Here is a 19,991-nt window from a genome sequence, read left to right on the forward strand (position 1 = left end):
AGGTTTAACATTGTACACAAGACCACAAATAATGCAGCGGCAGCATAATGAATTGGTAACTTTAATCTGTTCAAATGTGAGCAGTTTACACTTCAACACCTCTTTTTGTGGGTGGGTCTGTTTATACTCCAATAGAAACTGCAACGCAGATTTCATGTCCAAATCAGCGCACGCGGCGGGACAATTTAGTGCTGATATGTTTGAAAGTCGGAGGTGTGCCCCCTGGGCACTGACAAGTGACCTTAGAGATCTGAAATGATGGAATGTGTGCACATCTCAGGTGCCAGTGGTACCAGGCATCATCTGGGTGAGGGTATTAGCATCCATATCAAGCATCTGTCAGAATAGGCAGAGTAGGCAGGCCATGGCATCAATCAACAATTACACTGATTTGACGCCATAAGTGTGCTGTAGGAACCAAATCCCCACTTAATCACATTTCATTCAGGAAGTAGCATGGACCCCCCCCCCATCATCACTATGTAAACAATTGATCAACATGAACCTATTGTTGATTGTCCGAAAAACCCATCTGGTTCACTAGCTCCCTTTAGGGAAGGAAATCTGCTGTCCTTACCTGGTCTGGCCTACATGTGACTCCAGAGCCGCAGCAATGGGGTTGACCTTCAACTGCCCTCTGGCAACTAGGCTTGAATTTGCAATGAGCACTTTTACAGATGCACCATAAAAAGCATTCTTTCTGGTTGTATCACAGTTTGGTATGGCTCCTGCTCTGCCCAAGACTGCAAGGGACTACAAAAGGTCATGAATGTAGCCCAATCCATCATGCAAACTAACCTCCCATCCATTGACTCTGTCGACACTTCTCACTGCCTTGGCAAAGCAGCCAGCATAATTAAGAACCCCACGCACCCCAGACATTCTCTCTTTCACCTTTCTCCTTCAGCAAAAAGATACAAAAGTCTGAGGTCACGTACCAACCAACTCAAGAACAGCTTCTTCCCTGCTTCTGTCAGATGTTTGCGTGGACTTACCTTGCATTAAGTTGATCTTTCCCTATACCCTATATATGAGCAGTATGCTTTGTATAGCATGCAAGAAACAATACTTTTTAGTGTATGTTAATAAATGTGACAATAATAAATCAAATCAAAATCAATGAATGCTAGCCAGCCAATGGTGCCCATGTCCTATGAATGACTATATAAAAAAAACTACTTTCAGATTAGTTGTTGATTGATTTTTTACTGGCTACTGCTGCAGTTGTTCAAGACATGGGTGGTTTTTACAATTTCTTAAAGTTGCTGAGGTCTGGAGGGAATAGCATGGCTGGAGGACTTGACCCTGACTTCAAGGCTTCTGCACAAACCAATTGATCCCAGATTGGCTAAGGTCAAGCGTCAGATCAAGCCCAAGATGGGGTGCAATGTCTCATCTTGTCAGCTTAGATCCTGTTTGTCTCCCTTGTGGGGACCTTGAATCAGATTCAATTGGATTTTGAATTTGGTTTCTGGAACAAGCAAGGGATGGATTTAAGTTTGCCCAGTCCATTCTAAGCATTGGCTTTGTAACTGTAAGAATGGAGCAGTATACTATGACATGGAGACTGAGAGTAGGAAGGGGGTGAGATGGTTCACAACTGGGTGCTAAGGAAGCAATTCTCCCACCTGAACCTCCACACAGAGTAGTGTGAGATATCTGTGCTTCATTCAGGATGTCCTGAAAGCTGGGTCCTCTGCAGTGGAACACATATACAACCTCACCTTCCAGGCATGGCTCATGTACATGGTACAAAATACCAGGAACTATGCCATGGAGGTGGTGGGGAGGTGAGGTGGACTGGGGTCCCAGATTCATCTCAGATCTTTTGCCTTACCAGCAGTAATCCCCATCCACAGAAGTGGCAGGCAGCCTTGTCCACAGGCCTCATTGAATGCATGTCCAACTCTGAAACCCAGCCATTGTCCTTAATTCAACGGAATTCCTGGTCGCTCCCAGGGAGATCTTTCCGACAGACACACCAGTCCCAGTGCCTCTCCCTCGCCTAGGCCTTGATCAGCCACCCCTGCTGTGAGCAGAGCCCAAGAACAGCTCTGACAAAGAGGATACAGCATTGGGACTGCCTTACATCAACACTACAATGATGCAGATTAAGTGGGTATGTGAAAATTGCATGACTTCCACCTCAATCCCTATTGGTGCTGGATGGTCATTAATAGCTGTCCACCACAGACCCCCACATAACAAAACCAAAAAAAAAGTAGCCCAATTTGCTGGAACAAAATTGAAAATAATCGATCAGTTTGAAACTGCTGAAAGAGGGAAAAATCAGCTTCAATTTCCAAAAAAGTGTAGGTTAACATGTTGAGAAGAGATTGAAAAGAAAGAGTTGCTTCATTATTTAAAAGATTTAGCTTAATTCTTAAAGTGGAAGTTTTTAAAATGATATTAATGTATGAATTGATTTCATAGAATCATAGAAGCCCCACAGTACAGCACCAACAACAATCCTATCCAGGCCCTATCCCCGCAACCTCACATATTTACCCTCCTAATCCCCCTGACACTAAGGGGAAATGTAACATAACCAATCAATCTAATCTCCACATCTTTGGACTGTGAGTTGTGTGTAAGTAATACACTTGTGTATAAGTAGCATTAATAAAATTAAGAGCGGCACAGTGGCAGAGTGGTTAGCACTACTATCTCGCAGCACCAAGGACCCAGGTTCTATCCTGGTCTTGGATCACCATCCATGTGGAGTTTGCACTTTTTCCCCATGTCTGCATGGCTTTCTTCTGGGAACTTTAGTTTCTTCTCACAGACTGAAGATATGGGGGGGTTAGGTTGATTGGCCAGGCTAAATTAACTTTAGTGTCAGGAGATTGATTAGCAAGGTAAATATGTGGGATCCCAGGAGTAGGACCAGAATGGGATTGTGGTTGGTGCAGACTTGATGGGCCAAATGGCCTCCTTCTTCACTGTAGGGATTCTATGATTCTATGAAAGTACAAGAGAAAATGGGAAAGGAGATATCTTGAGTCTAAGAAAAAAAGCGTTAGCGGGTTTCTGCACAAAGTAAAGTTTATTTATTAGTCACAAGTAAGATTTGCATTAACACTACAATAAAATTACTGTAAAATTCCCCTAACCAAACCAAATTCCCCAAACCAAAAGAGGGGGTAGAAAGATCAGCCAAATTCTCCTCAAAGCTGTTCAGTGTTACAGTTCAGGTAGAGTAGTTTACGATTCATTTACGATTGACTTTAGCAGTTTCTGGACACAGAAATGGTCCAGGCTCGCAATGACTTTCTAAGTCCAGGAGAGGAGGAAAATCCCGTCTGAAAGACAACCTGCTTCCAACCCACACTTCCTTGTGAAATCTGCCGAGGTGGCCAACTCAGGGTGTGCATCACCAGCGCTAAATGGAAAGTTGGTATTAAACCCAACTGTTTAGCTTGGCCTGATCCCCTTCACTGGTAACCAAGACTCAAGACCTAGTCGGTCTCTCTAGGTGGCTTCTTAAGCAAAAAGGTGGAAAGGCTTTTATTAGTTGTTCTGCTGCATGTCACTTTTATTAATTACTCATTTTTTAAAAGCATGAACTTATTACTTTGCCTTTTTTTGATCAGCAAGTTTTTAATGTTTTCTTCTAATCTTAACTTTTATCTTTAAATTCATGCTTAATGTTGTGCCAGATCAGATCACGGGCAGCTGCTGCTAGGCTTTTTCCTGAAGAGCAATGAAAGGCTCACAAGAAGTCCGACTGCTTTTTGCAGGCTGGCAAAAGGTGTTATTTTTGCTCTAATATTAATGAAAAGTGTTGGAAATGCTCAACATGTCTGGCAGCATCGGTGAGAGAAACAGAGATCAGTGAACCTTGATTCTGTTTTGCTCTCTGCATACTGAGTATTTCCAACATTTTCTGTTTATATTTCAGATCCCCAATATCTGCAGTACTTTTCTCTCCTATATATGCTACATGGACATTTAGAAATAATAGAAACCCTACAATACAGAAAGAGGCCATTCGGCCCATTGAGTCTGCACCAACCACAATCCCACCCAGGCCCGACCTCCATATCCCTACACATTTACCCACTAATCCCTCTAACCTACACATCTCAGGACACTAAGGGCAATTTTAACATGGCCAATCAACCTAACCTGCACATCTTTGGACTGTGGGAGGAAACCGGAGCATCCGGAGGAAACCCAAGCTGACATGAGGAGAATGTGCAATCTCCACACAACAGTGACCCAAGCCGGGAATTGAATTCGGGTCCAAAGAGCTGTGAAACAGCAGTGCTAATCACTGTGTTACCGTGTCACCCCAAATAATGTGGCCAGTTTTAATTAAAAATGAGAAAATATTTATCACTCAATGGAAAGTGTATATTTTCTGATAACAAACGCTCCTGGGGAGGCAATGGCCTAGTGGTATTATTCCTAGACAATTGATCCAGAAGCTCAGCAAATGTTTTTGGGTAGCTGGGTTCAAATCCCGCCATGGTGGAATTTGAATTCAGTAAAAAAAAATCTGGAATTAAGAATCCACTTGTGACCATGAAACCATTGTTGATTGTCAAAAAAACCCATCTGCTATCCTTATCCGGTCTGGCCTACATGTGACTCCAGAGTCACAGCAGTGTGGTCGACTCTCAACTGCCCTCCAAGGGCAACTAGACATGGGCAACAAATGCAGGCCAATCAGTGATGCCCATGTCCAACAAATGAATAAAAAAAAACTTGTGGGGATAGAATAAGTATATTAGCATCATAAAACCCCTACAATACAGAAGGAGGCCATTCAGTTCATGGAGCCTGCACTGACAACAATCCCACCCTATCCTGTACTCCCACGTATTTACCCTACTAATCTCCCTGAAACTCAATTTAGCATGGCCAATCAACCTAATCCATTCTCCCCATGTCTGTGTGGGTTTCCTTTGAGTGCTCTGGTTTCCTCCCACATTGCAAAGATGTGCGGATTAGGTAGATTGGCCATGATAAATTGCCTCTTAGTATCAGGGGGACTAGCTAGGGTAAATGCATGGGGATAGTGGGATAGAGCCTGGATGAGATTGTGGTCAGTGCAGACTCGATGGACTGAATGGCCTCCTTCAACACTGTAGGATTCTGTAGTTCTAAAGATGCCGTCAGCAGAAGATTCCAATTGAAGGAGCATTCACTGACCTTGACTATCGTATGAGCTCTTTGAACTGGATGGCACTGCTTCCTGATCCACAGGGGTTGACCCCTCACATTGACCTCTACTGCTCCCCAGTACCTCTGCCTCCTGAGAGTTTTATTTGGAGTGTTTCTGACTCCACTGAAGTTAGAATACATTTTTCATCCTCTTCCAAGGCCTCCAGTGCGGGGTCAGAAAATCTTGGAACCCATTCTCCCATTTTGTGCCGTTCTTTTGTCATTCAAAATCAGTCGTGGAATGAAATCCAATACCTGCTCCAGCCACAATACATTTCCCCCTACTTTAAGTAGCACAGGCTGGTTTTAACTGGTGCTACTCTCTAACAACTTTGAAGCTGAGTTTTGCAATCATTCATTAACATGTATAATGCTGGATGCACCATGCAATCATGTTAATTAGCAGACAGCATGAAGTTGGCATATTGCCTGCATCAGAAGAAATGGACGTTAGTTAATCTTGCATCTACACCTCTACATTCATTTTGGTGGGTAAGCGGTGGGGCGGTTAAAGGTCGGGGGTAGGGGTGGGTGAATATTGCATGACGCTATCATATTTAGTTCTCTGGATTTAACAGACAGTCTTGGTCCCAACTGCTGATTATCATAGTCTGAACTTGCCTGCAGGTGCTAAATCCGAAATCTGCAGCTTTACCACCCTGGTTGATTCATGCAAGTTTTGTGAAGCATATCTTTGGACTCACGTTCACTGAAGCATGGAGTGTTTTGGTTAACATACATTAGCGTGTTGCAAGATGACTCAGGGCCCAAAGCAGAGGTCACACAGGGACTTGGAAACTAGAAAATAAGAGCAGGAGGAGGTCATTTGGCCCTTCAAGCCTGCTCCGCAATTCATTATGATCATGTCTGATCATCCAACTCAACAGCTTGGTCCTGCCTTCCCCTCACATCCTTTGATCCACTTTGCCCCAAGTGCCAGATCTAACTGCTTCTTGAAAACATACAGGGGGAAATTTTCCAGTCCCACTTGCCACGGGAATCGCAGCAGTTGGGGAACGGACCATGACAATCTACATCTCAGAGTAGTAAAGGGAGTGGCCTGAGAAATAGTAGCTGCATTGGTGGTCATCTACCAAGATTCGATAGACTCTGAACAGTTCCTACAGATTGGAGGGTAGCTAATGTAACCCCCACCATTTAAAAAGGGAGATAAACAGGGAACTAGAGACCAGCCTGATGTCAGTGGTGGGGAAAATTCTAGAATCTATTATCAAAGATTTTGTAGCAAAACAGTTGGAAAACAGTGATAGGATTGGACAGTCAGCATGGATTTAAGAAAGGGAAATCATGTTTGACAAATCTATTGGAATTCTTCAAGAATGTAACTACTAGAGTTAATGACAGCAAGCCAGTGAAAGTGGTTTATTTGGACTTTCAGAAGGCTTTTGACACTGTCCCAAGTTTATCCTCAAACAACAGGTCACTGTTCAGAGAAGGTTTTAATTAAGGTAGTTGCCACCAAAGTGCCAGACAGCCTCTTTAATGAATGTTAGCAGGCATTTTAAGTGAAAACCAACTTTTTAACTAGCCTCCAGGTGGCCATTCATAGCTCTGATGTCAGCAACTCTATCAAGATAGCACCCTCCTCTAAATGTTGGCTAAGCAAGTGTTTCAACTTAAGACCCTATCCTAGCCATCTCAGAGACTCCTTAGCACCTGAAGTATTCTGTAAAAATCAAAGAACAAAGAACAAGGAAAGAACAAAGGACAAAAAAATTACGGGAACAGGCTCTTCAGCTCTCCAAGCCTGCACCGACCATGCTGCCCGACTTAACTAAACCGCCTGCTCTTCCAGGGACACATATCCGTCCATTCCCATCCTAATCATGTATTTGTCAAGATGCCTCTTAAAAGTGACTATGGTATCTGCTTCCACTACCTCTCCCAGCAGCGAGTTCCAGGCATCCACCACCCTCTGTGTAAAAAAACCTGCCTCGTACATCTCCCTTAAACCTTGCCCCTAATACCTTAAACCAATGCTCCCAAGTAATTGACTCTTCCACTCTGGGAAAAAGTTTCTGACTATCCACTCTGTTCATGCCTCTCATAATCTTGTAGGCTTCTATCAGGTCACCCCTCAACCCCTGTTGTTTCAGTGAGAACAAACCAAGTTTCTCCAACCTCTCCTCGTTGTTAATGCCCTCCACACCAGGCAACATCCTGCTAAATCTTTTTTGTACCCGCTCTGAAGCCTCCACATCCTTCTGGTAGTGTGATGACCAGAATTGAACACTATATTCCAAGTGCGGCCAAACTAAGGTTCTATAAAGCTGCAACATGACTTGCCAATTTTTAAACTCAGAACCCTGGCCAATGAAGGCAAGCATGCCGTATGCCTTCTTGATTACCTTCTCCACCTGCCTTGCCACTTTCAGTGACAAGTGTATCTGTACACCCAGATCCCTCTGCCTATCAATGCTCTTAAGGGTTTTGCCATTTACTGTATATTTTGTATTTATATTAGACCTTCCAAAATGCATAACCTCACATTTGTCCAAAATCACCACCTGCATTCTACTTGTCTTCTCAACGATAATGCACGCAATGAATTTTAAATAGAATCTTGAGTTTTTGCACCCCTCGTGTCGAATAATAGCGGTTTTATGTTATTTTACACGAGTTATTCAATATTTTACTTAGATACTACAAAAGAATATAAAATTAATTTAAATTATATTTTATATCACATCATATAGAATATGATATTTACTATTTAGGATATTTACTATTCATTATAACAGAAATATTATTATGGGAGAGATTTCAAAAATAAGTATTGTAGATGTAATCACCGCACAATAATAAAATAAGTACAATAAGTGCATAGGATTGACATGTATAAAATAAACATACCAGTACAATCTGCAACATTGATGAAAAATAAAAATAAAAAGTTGGTTTGAAGATTTTTGGCTGGTCTATTATGCAGAGTTTATTATAGACATTATCTTCTGTAAGTCTCTCGTTAGTGGGACTGGAATATATGTTCCACTGCGTCTGATCATTAGTATTTCTCCTACAATAAAGTTTCTTATTGCTCATAAACTGAGATGACAAATAGACGGAGAAAAGACAATTGCATCAACCCCTGGTACAAATGCCAAAACCCAATTAATGTTCATAATCACAAATAATGTAATTATGCATACACTATAAATAAAGTACATATTAATTTAAAGACCATTTTACAATAAAAATAATAAACGAGCTATTTTCCAATTTGGTTTTCTGTTTTCTCTATCGTTGCCAAGTCAAATGCTCTAAAAGTATACAAGAATAGCAGAATGATATAATTAAGGTGTATTTTTTAGTAATGTAAAATTAAAACCATAATACAGTGGTGGATTCAAACATTTGCACAACTCAGACCATTTGCACCCCACTTCAGAAGATGACAGGTAGGAGTGAGAGGAACAAGCGAATTTCATTAGCTTTATGAGGAAGAAATTGTTGTAATTTATTTATTTTAAAAGGCAACAGTGGAACGTTTAACTTTTTTGCTTGCAACATCAAAATAAAATTTGAGATTTTGTACATTTGTTCAACAATTATTCACATGAAATCTCCTCACATTCATTCTCCTATCTGTGGGAAGTATACCTAAGAAGTAATTTTTGTCAGTAACTCACTACATATTGTACAGAAGTTCAAATGCAATTAGACAGCAATTGCTAGCTTCCTTTTAAATACATCTATGCTATTTGTCTGAACTACACACTGTAATGAGTTTCACATCCAAATACATATTGGACGAAGGAGTTTCTCTCGAATTCCTTATCATGTTTATTGGTAACTGTCCTATATTTTTAGCTGCTAGATTGTATCTCTCACCAGTGAAGCCATCTTCTCAATGTCTACCCTATCAAACAATATAATCATAGAATCACAGTACAGAAGGAAGGCATTTGGCCCATCGAGTCTGCACCAACTACAATCCCATCCAGACCCTATTCACATAACCCCACATATTACCCTGCTAATTCCCCAACACTAAGGGGCAGTTTAGCATGGCCAATCAACAGTGGGAAGAAACCGGAACATCCAGAGAAAACCCATGCAGACACAGGGAGAATGTGCAAACTCCACACAGACAGTGACCCAAGACCGGAATTGAACCCGGGTCCCTAGCGCTGTAAGGCTGCAGCGCTAACCACTGTGATACCGTGCTGCCCAAAATCTTAAATACCCTTTTTGTGTCATCCCTCAACCTTCTCTTTTCCAGAAAAAAAATCATCCAGACTGTGCACTCTTTCCTGATGGGTATCATCTCTCAATTCTGTTATCCCATCTTTTTTGCACCTTCTCGCGTGCCTCTATATCCTTTTCACAATTTGGAGCAGAACTATTCACTGTACTCTGTGTGGTCTAACAAAAGTTCCATATAAGTTTAACATAATTTTCCTGGCTTTCAATTTTAGAAATAAACCTTTGCTTTCTCACGGCCTAACTAACATATATTGCTACTTTAATTTAATTTTTAATTTTTAATTTGGGCATCTCTAGCTAGGCCAGTATTTATTGTTCATGCCTAATAGTCCTTAAGAAGGTCATGGGCCATTTCCTTGAACACTGTGTTACAAATACTCACACAGTACTATTCAGAAGGGTGTTCCAGGACTCTGACCATCCAACAGTGAAGGAACAGTGATACCAAGTCAGGATGGTGTGCGACTCGATGGGAAACTTGCAGATGGTGGTGTCCCCATGTATCAGCTGCACTTTTCTTTCTAGACGGTAGCGGTCATTGGAAGGTGTTTTCTTGGGAGCTGTGGTGAGTTGCTGTAGTGCATCATGTAAATGGTATGTTTATTGAAATGGGTGGGATGTTGATCAATTGTGTTGCTTTATTCTGGATGGTATCAAGCTTGAGTGTTGGAGTTGCTCTCATCCAGGCAAGTGGAGAGTATGCCATCACAGTCCTGACTTGTACCTTATAGACTTTGGTGAATCAGGAAGTGAGTTGATCTCTTCAGAATTTTCAACCTCTAACCTGCTCTTCTTGCCACTGTATTTATATAGACTGGTCCAGTTCAGTTTCTGGTCAATGGTAACCTCCTGGTTGTTGAAAGTGGGGAATTCAGTGATGGTAATGTTACTGAATCTCAAGGTGAGATGGTTAGATTCACTCATTTTGGAGATGATCATTACCTGGCACTTGTGTGGCACATATGTTACTTGCTACTTATCAGCCCAACCCTGAATATTGTCCAAGTCTTGCAGTTTTTGGATATGGACTGCTTCAGTATCTGAGGAGTTCGAATGGTGCTGAATGTTGTGTAATCATCAGCAAACATCCCCATCCTGACCTCATGATGAAGCGAAGATCATTAACGAAGCAGTTGAAGACGGTTGGGCCTAGGATACTATCCTGAGTAACTCCTGTAATGATGTCCTGGAATTGAGATAATTGACCTCCAACCACCACAACAATCTTCCTTTGTTCCAGATATGATTCAGAACAATGGAGAGTTTTCCCCCAATTTCCATTGACCAGTTTTTCTGGGGCTCCACTTGGTCAAATGCTGCTTTGATGTCAAGGGGATTGACTCTTACCTCACCTCTGAAAATCAGCTCTTTTACTCTCGATTGAACAAAGTCTGTAATGAAGTCAGGAGCTAATTTACCCTGGTGGAACCCACAGGAGTGTGGGTGAGCAGTTTGTTGTTGAGTAAGTGCCACTTGATAGCATTATTGATGACAATTGCGCCACTTTACTGATGATTGAGAGTTTACTGATGGGGTAATAATTGACCAGGTTGGCTTTGTCCTGTGGATAGGATATTCCTGGACTATTTTTCACATTGCTGAGTAGATGGCAATGTGGTAATTGTAGTAGAATAGCTAGGTTAGGAGCGCAGCTCTGGAACACAGACCTTCAATATGTTTGCCAGAATGTTGTTAGGGCCCATAGCCCTGCAATATTCAGCGCCTTGAGCCATTTCTTGATATCATGTGGAATGAATCAAATTGGCTGAAGACCAGGGCCTGTGATTCTAGGGAACTCAGCAGCAGGTCAAGGTGGATCATTGCTTTGGCACTTCCGGCTGAAGGCAACTGCAAATGCTTCGGCTTTATATTTTGCATTGAAATGCTGGGCTCTTCCATTAATGAGGATGGGGATATTTTTGGAGCATTCTCTCCAATGATTCGTTTAATTGTTCACCATTTTTCATGACTGGATGTGACAGAACTGCAGAGCTTCGATTTTCTGTGGTTGTGGGATCTTCTGTCTGTCCAGTGATTTGTATAACATAGAAACATCAAAACATAGAAAATATCAATAGAAGTAGGCCATTCAAGCCATTCATTATGATCATAGCCAATCATCCAACTCAATAGCCTGATTCTGCTTTCCTCCATATTCTTTGATTTCCTTCTTCCCAAGAGCTCTAAGTAGCTCCTTCTTGAAAACATACAATGTTTTGGCCACAACTGCTCTATGTGGTAGTGAATTCCATAGGCTTACCACTCTCTGGGTGAACACATTTCTCCTTAACTCAGTCTTAAAATGTTTACCTTGTGCCCTTAGACTATGACCCTTAATTCTGGACTCCCCCCACTATCGGGAACATCCTTCCCACATCTACTCTGTCTAGTCCTGTTAGAATTCTGTAGGTTTCTATGAGATTCACTCCTCATTCTTTTCGAATAATTTGAACAGCCAAATCCTGCTGCTCCTCTACTCGATTTAGATATTGATCTTTCAATGTTTATACAGTTTGTGTGACTTCTTTATGTTTCTATTAAAATTTACCACAAACACTTACCTATATTGAAGTTCATTTGCTAATAAACCTTAGAACATAAGAGCAGAAGAAATAGGAGCACTCTATAGGTTAACTGGCCCTTTAAGCTTTCTTTGATATTCAATAGGTAATGGCCGAATCCTCAATTCCATTTTTCTGCTGTTTCTGTGTGAATTAATATGTTCCTATTTTGTCACAGTCATCCTCTGTATTAACTCCAACCCCCATTCCCAATCTGATAATGTCCGCAAATTTTGATATTCTACTTCCCTAGTCCAAGTCATTTAGATGCTGTATATACTTGTATTAATGTCAATTTTTTTAGACTTAAAGTTATGGGATCAACTTTTACACAGGTGGTATTTTTGAGGGGTTGACTGACATGTATGCTTGATTTGGACAAAATGAAATCCAGAAAAGATGGTCAAATGGAATAAAGTAAAAACCAACAATACTAAAGTATTCACTCTGTAACACAAATTTATTTTAGAACATTAGAGACTATATACATTTCACTCATATTAATTATCTAACTTTTATTCATTATAAGACATTTCACCTCTAGGGCTATACTTTGGTTCTGAATCTTTGAGGTATACGAAAAATTACAGCTTTTCAGGCCAAAAATCATGGTGTCCATTTTTACCTGAGATAGTTCTTTACATGTGTTTATACAGTGAATGGTGAAAAACAGGGTGTCCAAGTGCTGATTCTTGTCAGTCAGAGGAACAATCCCTAACCTCAACCCACGTTCCTGATTCACCACCAACTTGTTAGCCTTGGCTCCATATGTTCCAACCTTACGTAACAAAGACTTTTTAGATGTTGAAATGTATTATATCTATTCTTGTCTACACTTTTGATTGCATTTTCAAAGAGTTCAATAAGATTGGTGAAGCATTGCCTGACTTTGTGAAATTCATGGTCACTTCCTGTGTTTTCACTTGCTAGATACTTTTCACAATACTTTTCACTGCACACTAGTACATGTGACAAAAATAAATCAAATCAAGTAGGTGTTTTTCTACAATACCTTTGAATAAGGATTCCATCACTTTTCCTACTACCAAGAGATTGAATAAACTGGCATTGTTCTCCCTGGAAAGACGGAGGCTGAGGAGGCGACCTGGTAGAAGTTTATAAAATTATGAGAGGTGTAGATAGAGTGAACAGTTGGAAGCTTTTTTCCCAAGGTAGAAATGACAATTACAATGGGGCACAAGTTTAAGATAAGAGGGGAAGGTTCAGTGGAGACGTGTGGGGGAATATTTTTTACTCAGAGGGTGGTGGGGGTCTGGAATGCATTGCCAAGTGAGATGGTTAAGTTAGTTACCTTAGCCACATTTAAAACTTATCTTGATAGGCACATGAATAAATGGGGAATAAACGGATGTAAGCAGTTGGTCTCGATATGACAACGTGATAGGCACAGGTTTGGAGGGCCGAAGGGCCTGATCCTATGCTGTACTGTTCTTTGTTCTTTGTAACATTAAGCTAATCGGTCTACAGTTTCCAGTACTTATTCCATCTTCCTTTTTAAACATATAAATCTTATTAACTGCCTGCCAGTCCTCTGGCACTTTCCCTTTCCTAATGATTTTTTATATCTCTTCTCTAATTTCTTTAAATATATATTGATGTGTTTCAGTGTCAATCACCATAAACATGTCATGCATATCCATTCCTGGCTCTATCCCTATCCTGATTTTCTTTGTTATAATGTGACTGTGGAACACTTCACCATTTAGTTTTAAATGACAATTTAATTCTGTAGCTTCTCCTTGCCTTCCTAATCTTTTTTGTATACTCCTTTCCTAATCTTTTTGTATTTTTTTAAATCATCCTTTCCTTTGTTGTCTATATACTTTGTGTATGCCTTCCTTTTTCGTTTCAATTTTGTCCTTATTTATTTATTCATCCATAATGTGTCATTAGTTGGTAGTCATTCTTGCTGTTTAGTGGAATGTATTTCTCCTGCACATTACTGATATTTTTTTTCAAATATTTCCACTGCTGCTTTTTTTTCCCTTTGCTTGCAAGTAATTTTTTTCTCATTTAACTTGCCTAGTTCCATTCTTATTCTGTAAATCAAGCTTTGTTTCCCTCAATTTCTTACTCTGGCCTTTGTTTTATGTCCTCAATCTTTATCTTAAACCTTATTATGTTATGATCGTTATTACCCCGATGTTCCCTACACTTACATCACCTATTCTGTTACATTTCCCATTACTACGTGTAGCTCTGTTCTCTCTCATCAGGCATTTTACATACTTTGCAAGGAAACTTCTTGCTAGTTTATTTGGGGATTAAAATCTCCCATTATTGTTGCTATTCTATACCCTTCACTAATTTCACATGCAAAACAGAAACATAGAAACTAGGAACAGAAGTAGGCTATTCGGCCGTCCAAGCCTGCTACACCATTCAATATGCTCATGGCTGATCCTCGATCTCAATGCCATATTCCTGCTTTCCCCTATATCCCTTATTGTCATTAAAATCTAAAAAAAACTATCTCTTTCTTGAATGCATTCAGTGCCTTGGCCTCCACAGCCTTCCATGGTAGAGAATTCCACAGGTTTACCACCCTTTTAATGAAGAACTTTTTCCTCATGTTTAAAAAAGTTTATTTATTAGTGTTACAAGTGGCTTACATTAACACTACAATGAAATTACTGTGAAAATCCCCTAGTCACCACACTCCGCTGCCTGTTTCCAGAGGAAACCCACATAGACATGGGGAGAACATGCAGACTGGGAATTGAACCCAGGTCCCTGGCGCTGTGAGACAGCAATGCTAACCACTGTGTCACCTTGCTACCCCGTTCATTCCTACATGAGATCCTGAGACTGTGTCCCCTGGTTCTAAATTCCTCAACCAGGGAAAACATTCTCCTTGCATCTAGTCTATCCAGCCCAGTTAGACTTTTGTACGCCTGAAATTGCTTACATATTGCTTCCTCCAACTCTTTTCTGCTATTAGCTGGTCTATAGTATACATTGTTGCCCCTTATCTTTTACTTCAATCCATATAGATTCTGTTTCTATTCTTCTGTCAGTTATATTCCTTTTACCTACTGTCATTGTGTTATCACTAATTAATACAGCTATTCTGATTTCCCTTCCTTCTCATTTCTGATTATATTGTATACAATGCTGCAATAATGAGTTGCCAGTCCTGTTCTTTATGTAGCCATGTTTCAGTTACTCATGCAACAACCGGTTCCTCAGTACAGATTATTGCCTCCTATTCCCACATTTCATAACGGATGCTGCGTACATTGCTATCCACGCAGTTTAATCATCATAGACCATTGCTTGGTTTAATTTTAACAGTGCTTTTGTACTTCTATTTTATGATTGTAATTGTTCCCTGATCTTTTATGTTACCCTTGATCTGACCTTTATTCTCATTAAGTCACGGATGTTTAGCTGTTTTTTTTGTGAACTATTGTTAATACTTCTGATTGTTTGAGATCTTTTGTTCTTTTTCTTCCTTAGTAACCCATCATGAGCTAATGTTGAATGCTTCCTCAGAACCTCTGCAGCCTTAATTGCTCAAATGGATTGAAATCTGCTCACAAAACGTAACGTTTCACATTACAATATGATTTACTGAACTAGAGATAATATTTATCTACCTACTGGCCCAAAGCCTATTGATCATTAATTACAGTTTACAGGTCAGAATATTATTTTTATTGTTCAACTGTGACTCCATGAATAGTTCATTTGAGCACAATTAGCAGTCAGATACATAGAGGACATCTGCTGGCTGTTTAGAGAATACAGACTGAAACACACAAGTGAGGGATATTTTCTGAGTGATGGGAGTAATCAAAAAAATCTATGAAGAAACAGTAGATATTTTTCACATCACCAAAAATAACCAAATTTCTGGATTTGTACACGTCCTTTCTTCCCAATGGCTCTTAAGTGTTAAATTTTAGTGATTGTAATACTCTGTACATAGTCACTCAGAAGTTCATTGCTATGATTTAAGCTTTCATTGTTTTTTCTTCAGTAGCTTTAACATTGCCACCATCGCTGCTGTCAGAACTTAAGTCAGGTCATGTAGATTATAAATCAAAAAATCCTGATATTGGGTGGAATTTTCCAATTTTCTTTCAAGGTGTTGTCTCCAGTAGGAGAAGCATAGAGCTAGCTGCCTTCTAGGTTTTTCCTGCCATACTGTTAAATACTTTGAAATAATAAGTGGAAGATATAGGCTCCGCAGCACCACACTGGTGAGCACACCCCACCAGCAACTTTGGCTTTCAAAATGTCATGACCCCAATTTTACAAATAAAAAATTAAAAACAGGAACACCACATCAACTGCTCCCCCCTCTCCCAGTTGATATGGAACCTCCCCAAAGGCCGTAGAACCCGTACCCCCTGAAATTCTCTCCCCCTTGGCACTGCAGTGCTAAGAGGCAGTGCCAGGGTACCATCCAGGCATGATCCTCTCTTGCCTATATCTTGTGCATCTCTGGTGGATTCTGTTAGACTTCTAAAGTTGGGATCCCCATCATGTCATTGGTGGGTGTCTAGGACAATCAAGTGGAGAAATCCCACTGATGTAAAAGCCGTTTTGGGTCTCTCACACAATTCTCCACTCCCTCCGCCATTCTCAACTCTCCTCGGAAAATCCTTCCCTCTGGCATTTTTTCAGTCACAAATTCTTCTAATTTTTTTTGTTTTTTGATTCCCCACTTAGCACAAACTTGCTTCAATTCTTCTCTCACTACAGCAATAGATGAATCAGTATGTTCAAGAAAACAAATCCTTCCTCAATCTCCATGGTATCAGTGTTAGTTACAGCAGAGACATTTCCAGCACTGTCTTTCTTTGTTCTACCTTCAGTTTTGAGTGCTGCTCTTTACTGCTTTGACAAGTCTTACTTAGGGTCTGCTGTAGGCCTAATTCAGTTTTAATTGATTAACTCTTTGCTGTCATTCTAATGCTCCATTGTCTCTTTGAACACAGAAATCTGAGCTTTTGACTCTTTGGACACATCTTTAGTTGAAGCAGTGATTTTAACAGTAGGATTACAGATAGTCACAGACTTCTGTACATCATTTGATTACTTTTCCACATTTTCAATTTCAACAATTGCGCTGGATTTGTTTGGCATCATTTTCATTTGATTTATTTGATTTGATTGGATTGGATTTATTATTGCCAAGTGTATTAGTACACAGTGAAAAGTGTTGTTTCTGGCATGCTGTACTCGCAATGCATACCTTTCATACAGAAGGATAGGAGGGAGTGCAGAGTGTAGTGTTACAGTCATAGCTAGGAAGTAGAGAAAAATCAACTTAGTGCAAGTTAAATCAGTTCTGATGGCAGCAGGGAAGAAGCTGTTTTTGAGTGAGTTGGTACGTGACTTCAAATGTTTGTATATTTTTCCTGACGGAAGAAGGTGGAAGAGAGTATGTCCAGGGTGGGGTCTTTAGATATGCTGGCAGTTTTTCTGAGGCAGCGGGAAGTGTAGACAGCGTCAATGGATGGGAGGCTGGTTTGCGTGAATGGATTAGGCTTCATTCACAACCCTTTGTAGTTTCTTGCAGCCTTGGGCAAAGATTGGACAGAGATCATTGGAGATAGTAACATTTTTATCTCCCGTGAGCTGACTTTCCAGCATGAAATCGACACTGTGAACAGGCAACTTTGACATCATTCCCACAACAACATCACCAGAAATTAAATTTAAATTGACTTTATGTAACAGAGTTGTTAAACAGCCCCATTTTTAAAACTTAAAGTTTATTTTATATTGTCACAAGTAAGTTTACATTAACAGTGCAATGGTGTTACTGTGAAAATCCCCTAGTCACCACACTCCGGTGACTGTTCAGGTGCACTGAGGGAGAATTTAGCCTGGCCAGTCCACCAAATAGTGCATCCTTCAGACTCTGGGAGGAAACCGGAGGACCCAGGGGAAACCCAGGGAAGACATGCAAACTCCGTACAGACAGTGACCCAAGCCAGGAGTCGAACAGGGTCCCTGGCACTGTGAGGCAGCAGTGTTAAGCGCTGTCCCTCCGTGCCATCCCGTGTCCTTAATTCATACCCTTAATCAATACTTTCTTAAACAGTGTACATTTTAGAAGGAATTTTCCTTCACCTACCACCATCAGCAATCGAGCTGACCCCATATCTCTAAGAATTTTAATTTGTTTGACTGCTTTACCAGACAAAAATGCAGAGACCTCCCCCTGAACACAAAATCCTTACAATTCTCTAGGCATTGATCTTTTGCGATAGTAAACACATTCAATAGTACTCACTTGCCACAGCCACTGATAGTTATATTTCCTGAACTCATGATATGCAGGCACACAGATGCTAGTTTTGGCTTCTACTTTCAATCCTTGCCTTAAGATGATTTCCAATGATAAAACTACATATTGGTCCCCTTGAATCATACTATTCTCCATAGCATCCTTTTTTTTCTACTAAAGCACATCTGTCTTTTCGTTCTGCCATCTTTTGCACTGTAATCAATATTCTATTCATTATCAGATCTTTCCAGTTTCTGTGCAGGTTTGCAAACAATAGTCTGCTCTACTCACATCTTTGTCAGACAATTCATAATCAACTATGTTTGCAGATGCGCTTGTCATGGTGGGACAATATTCCTAAAGGCACACTATTTTAATTTCTTTCATTAGCATCAACTCGCTAAGGTTTTCAAAATCTGTCTCAAACTTTATAGTCCTATATCACGCATCACATATCACTTCTTCTCCTGAGAAAGTTCCACAAAAATCTGTTACAGGGAGCAGGGGGGTGAATGGCATTGGGTGTTTTGATTCCGAGAGCTGGCGCAAACATGATTGGCTGAATGGCCTCTTACTATGCTGTAACAATTATGTGACTCTGGTTTTTCCTGAGTTTCTAATCTTTTGACTGTAAACTTCTGGCATTATCTTACATGCATTGAAAACATTTTTCTTCACTGTATCATAATCACGAAATAGTATGCCTGAAAACAATGAGTGAGTGCACTTTTAATGCTTTCCTCATTCTTTCAGAGGATTTGAAGATCACTGGCAAGGGCAAATATTTGTTGCCCATTCCTAATTGCCCATGTGCTAAATGGCTCACAAGGCTATTTCAGTGGGCAATTAAGACTCAACCACATTGCTGTGGGTCTGGAGCCACATGTAGGCCAGAGCAGGTAAGGATGGCAGATTTTCTTCCCTAAAGGATATTCATGAGCTAAATGGGATTTGACAATAATTTAAGATAATTTTCAAAGTCGCCATTACTTAGACTGACTTCATATTCCAGACTTATTGACTAAACTTCAAATTCTGCCATAGTGGGATATGAACTCATCCTAGTTTAACAACATTGCCACTATGGCACCTTCTCTGTGACCTTTGTAACATGTAGCAATTTTCTCAAACAACACAAAGTCCCTTTTAACTTCTTCCTCCTGAATTTTGGTACCAGGTAAATATCCCTGGCCCAACCAGGAGTTAAGTTGTTCACAGAATGTTCACAGAATCTAAGTTTGATTTGTTGAGATCAAATTTCCTTCTTCCTCTTCTGTACTCAAAAACAAAATTTTTTGAATTTTTTTCTCTCTTACTCTTTGAAACTCAAATCCAAGTTTTCACATTGCTCTTTCTTCTTCATATTTCTGCCAACCCGACTCCAGTTCCAGTTGTTTCATTTGCAACTGAATTCTGGAGACCTCAACCTACATGCTATCCAAATGCCTACTCCGCCATCTTGTCAATGTGCCCTTGCAGCTCCTTGTATCCTAAGAATTTTTTTAAAACTATCCTTTCAATGTTACCGTCATCTGCAAGGTTGGACAAGTCCCACTCACCCATACCAAAATTGTCAATAAAAAGTCTCACAGCACCAGGTTCAAGTCCAACAGGTTTATTTGGAATCATGAGCTTTCGGAGCACTGCTCCTTCATCAGGTGGGTCAAACTTGGTGTTGTGAGACTTCTTACTGCTCCCATCCCAGTCCAACAACAGCATTTTCACTTCAAAATTATCAATAATCACAGTGAATAGATGCAGTACCAGAA

Source organism: Carcharhinus amblyrhynchos, chromosome 4, assembly GCF_965287045.1.
Source record: "Carcharhinus amblyrhynchos chromosome 4, sCarAmb.v2.hapA, whole genome shotgun sequence".
Taxonomy (NCBI): Eukaryota; Metazoa; Chordata; class Chondrichthyes; order Carcharhiniformes; family Carcharhinidae; genus Carcharhinus; species Carcharhinus amblyrhynchos.